Below are 4,667 nucleotides of genomic sequence, written 5' to 3' on the forward strand. Positions count from 1 at the left end.
AAATCATACATGCTCATGTATCAGATTAACACAGTAAAAATGCCCATCCTACTATGAGCAATGAATAGGTTCAATAAAATCTATATCAAAATTCCAACATAATTCTACAGAGACAATAAAAGAACAATTCTCCACTTCATATGGAAAAGCAAGTACAACAACTAAAGTAATCTTTAACAATAAAACAATTACTTAAGTTCTTACCATTTACAATTTCTACGTGTACTACTGAGCTTTAAATAATAAAAGCCACAAGGCATCAGCATAAAAAGAGACACATTGATCAATAAAATCAAATTGAAAACCTAGACATAAATCCCCATACCTCTGGACTCTCTGTCTCTGTCTCTGTCTCTGTCTCTGTCTCTGTCTCTGTCTCTCTCTCTCTCTCTCTCTCTCTCTCTCTCTCTCTCTCTCTCTTTTCAGAAATACCACTGGGGTGTCCTTGGTGCACTCCTGCTTATAGCCTACTAACAGGATTCTTCTAGTCGAAGGCTAGCTTCCTGTCCAGGCCTTCTGGTGTTGTGGATAGACCTGGCCTTGTATTTTGATACTAATTCCCTTTTCCTGTGAAGGGCTGCAGAGGAGGTGTGAATTCACACAGGTGAATTTTAGTGAAACTTCTGTCCATCTTAATTTGTAAAATAAAGGCTGGAGCCAGTGTTTGGGCAGAAGACAGGAAGGTGGAGAAAAAAAGGTTTGTGGAAGAGAGCAGAGAGAGGACTGGAGGAAGACAGTGGAGGAGAAAGATAACAAAGGAGAGGTTGACTGGGAAGCAGGAAGAAGGAAAAATGCAGGGTCTGGAAAATCCCAAGTTATAAGGGTCTCATAGCTGGAGAACAGAGTAGTGTAGCGGTATCTGCTCAATCTAGGGTTACAGAATATATTTATAATTACTGAGTTGTCTTTTCTTTGACTGGTCATATTTGGGTTGGAGATTTACAGCAACACTCTGGCACCAGACTGGTGCTGGTCCTAGAGTCACTTTTTACAGGGAATGTTATGCCAGTAATCATTCAGATGTCCACAGGTCAGAAAAGTTAGCTTTGACATAGCATCTTTCCACACTGCCACCTACTGACCCACGTGATACAGCAATCAAAGCTGCAATACCTGTAGGGGTTGGATAATAAAATAATTTTTAAATTAAATAACAGTTTAGAGTTTCCCAGAGATATTCTTTATATTTAAACTATCATGTAACATCAATAAACTAATGTATCTCAGATTAGTTTCAATTTCTTTTAATTAAATCTGTATTTTGTACTTTTTAAATTTAAGTAATATAAAGTGTTTTGCTTCATGTTTTCCCCACAAAATACATAGTAAATTTTACCAATAAAAACAAAAAAGTTTAGACTTCCAGTTATTATGTTATTATGTTAGACTATGTACTAATTCAACAATTGTCTGTGAAATTGTATTAAGAAGTATATTAAATTTGTTTATAACTATTAAGAAATTCTGACAATATGGATGACATTTAAAGATTTATTTAAATACCCTATGTTTAATATCTTAAATCATACTTTCTTACTTCTTCCTGAAATTTTCAAAAGGTTTAAGCTGAATGAAAATTGAAAAAGTTCACCAAAATTTAGAAATTTATAGAAATAAGATGAGTATGCTAATAGATAGAAAATCACAATAGTTATAGTGCATTTCTTCTCAGCAGTTGTGTCACAGTTGGCTGTTTTCTGTATTGACTTGGTATTATGTCTAGTTGATAATTCAGAAGCAGAAAGACAGTATAACTTAAGGAAAATAGATTTATTTGTTATTCACAAGTTTGTCAGAGTTCATTATTTATATATTCATGCTGTCATTCAGGTTTTGTAGTTTAAGAGATTCATGTGGGTCTCCTTTCATGCTATTCTCCTCTCTCTCTGTTGATCTCTCTCTCTCTCTCTCTCTCTCTCTCTCTCTCTCTCTCTCTCTCTCTCTCTGTGTGTGTGTGTGTGTGTGTGTGTGTGTTTGAATGAGTGTATATATATAAATGTTTGCAGAAGAAGTAAATCAGTCCTCTGGTCCCTCCTCTTTATGAAATTTCTGAACTTATCTGTGCATATTGCTTTACATGATTTGCTGCTTTTCTTGTCATTATTGGGTATCTAGGAATCAATACTTTTCTGATAATCCTGCACACACTATAAATACTCATCAAAGAATGGTGTGTCTGACATGGTATCAAATGCATACAAGACCATTGTTAACTAAGAAGGAAAAATGAATGCCTGATATACAGATTGTCCACTCCATCATGTGCCACTGTACTCATGTATAATCAGTTTCACAAAATTATAAGTCACATGTGTTGGGCCATTTTTTATGTAGATTATACAGTCTTTCAAAGGGTTGACAGATGTAAATGGGGTAGTTTTCTTGGATAAGAGTTTGACAGCATCTTCTGCTCTTGTATATATTTCTTCTATGACAGTTGTTACAAAGACATCCTAGTTTTGTGGCATTTGTTATTTCTTAACAATGTTAAGAATGTTGTAAATGAGCATGAATTAGTTCTTTGAATTCTTACTATAATAATTCAAACAATGACCTATAGTTATTTTTATTAGGATATTTTAATTACCTAAATAATGTATTTCATTGTGAATACTCCCCTCCACAAACACATATACATATTTTGGTCATGCTCAATTTCAGAACTTAAAAACTTATATTTTTATTACTGTATTTTGATAACGGCAGGGAATAACATGAGATGGAAAGATGGAAAGATCAGAACAAGATTATTTTTATATTTGAGTAAATAACAACTTACCATGATTCCCATGGTCACATCCAAGCATAAATTTGAAAGAACAGATAAGGGCCATAGTACTACAATATATGTAAATAGACTACCTAAATAAAGCTTACATTCAACTTGAACACCAACTTGGAGCACTTATACAATGCTTAATCTTAGCACAATAAGGTTATCTAGAGGACAGCAAGAGCCAAATGCCATCTAGAGAGGACATACGTCTAATGAATCTACTTATAATTCAGCAAAGAGAAACTTTCAATAGAGAATAAAATATTATTCTCTGTGAGGTCCCTAAAACAAGACAAGCAGTATAGCTGTGGTACCCAGAAATTCAGTAAAAGTAAGTACCACTTTTTCTTTTTCTGTGCCTAGTTTTCTGTTGTGGATACTCGTACAACCATTAAAACCCACAGAACTAACACCACACAACATTTTCCAAACCAACTGTATGAAAAGAATAAGCCAGAGGTTTTGATAGATGAAAAGGTGATCATCACAGCCAACCAGAGGCTTGGGGTTATGATAGATAGAAAGGTGAGCATCCATAACCAGATAGACTTTTGGGGTTGTGATAAAGTTCACACTGCCACCAACTGTAAGTCAAAGTATGTTAGTTTCATTATGTGAAGTCATAAGCAGCAAACTTGAGGAGAAAGTAATTTCTTTGGCTTCTTTCTATTTCTAACTCCATCATTTATTAAAGAAGATGTAAAGATGGAGTAACAACTAGCTACTTGAAGTGCATGCTGGATAAACCTGGTAGATCAAAGACCTGACAGAAGTTTGGGGCCTGCTGGTTGTCTTTGAGGCTGATCAGCTGCTCATCAAAATATCATTGATTACAAAGTATCATGTAATGTAGACATACATATTTGATTTCCATGTTGGAGGTGTTTGAAAAGATTAAGGTCTTCACCTAAAAATGTGACATTTTGTGCCAAAGAGTTCTTGTTACAAACATTACTATCATTATAGAGTAAAGGGACTTCTTCACTTCCAGCAACCGAATGTAATGGCTGTTAAAAATAAACCATACTGAATAAGACAGGACAAGAAAATAATGTTGTCCCTGTACATTTTAAACCACAGGTTGCAATCTGACTAGACAGAATAGTAGCAGGCAAGCTTTGGAATTTTCTAAAAAAACCACACACTCTCTCTGTCTCTGTCTCTGTCTCTGTCTCTGTCTCTCTCTCTCTCTCTCTCTCTCTCTCTCTCTCTCTTCCTCCCACCCCCTCTCTCCTGGGTATATTGTTTGGTGTACATGCATAGGTGCATACATATTCAAATTTGTATGGGTGTACCTCTGCATGCAGATGCTTTTGTATACATGCTTGTACTTGTATAATTCTGAAGCTGATATCAGAATTTTCCTTAATCACTATACATCTTGTTACTTATTGTAGGCTTTCAGTAACCCCAGATGTGCTTGATACAACCAAGGAATTTCCTGTCACTTTTGTAGTGCTGAAATTACAGGTAGGTAATCATGCTCACAAGAAACTAACATAGGTTCTGGGGATCAGAACACAAAGCTTCAAGTCTATTCAGCAAATACTTTATTCAATAAAAAAATGTTCTAAGGATTAATTTTTCTTTATATGAATTGGTTTTCCTTAATTCCATTCATAAACTTTATACGAAATTGTATCTAATATATTCAAATGGATATGTCAGGTTTTACATTCCATTGCCTAAGTTTGAACTGGTTTAGGAATATACTGAGTAAATTAATAAAAAAGAAATACTTCCGTCAGTTTTGAATGTTTGGAGTCCAAAACTAGGATGTCATGACAACTGCATTTTTAGAGAGGACATGCTTCTGCTTCAGAGATAGCTGTTTGCCCCTAGACCTACACTAACCTTGTCATATGCATGTCTGTTTAAGGCCTCAAGGAAA

The 4,667-nt window shown here is 34.9% G+C and overlaps 1 non-coding gene across 1 annotated transcript; it reads right to left on the reverse strand.

The window, feature by feature from the left end:
* Positions 1 to 996: 996 nt before the first annotated feature.
* LOC117706431 (small nucleolar RNA SNORA17) lies at positions 997 to 1,126 on the reverse strand. The gene has a single exon (XR_004606536.1). It is a non-coding gene; the product is annotated as a small nucleolar RNA SNORA17 (small nucleolar RNA).
* Positions 1,127 to 4,667: the final 3,541 nt, after the last annotated feature.

The sequence above is a fragment of the Arvicanthis niloticus genome, chromosome 3 (genome assembly GCF_011762505.2).
Source record: "Arvicanthis niloticus isolate mArvNil1 chromosome 3, mArvNil1.pat.X, whole genome shotgun sequence".
NCBI classification, from domain to species: domain Eukaryota; kingdom Metazoa; phylum Chordata; class Mammalia; order Rodentia; family Muridae; genus Arvicanthis; species Arvicanthis niloticus.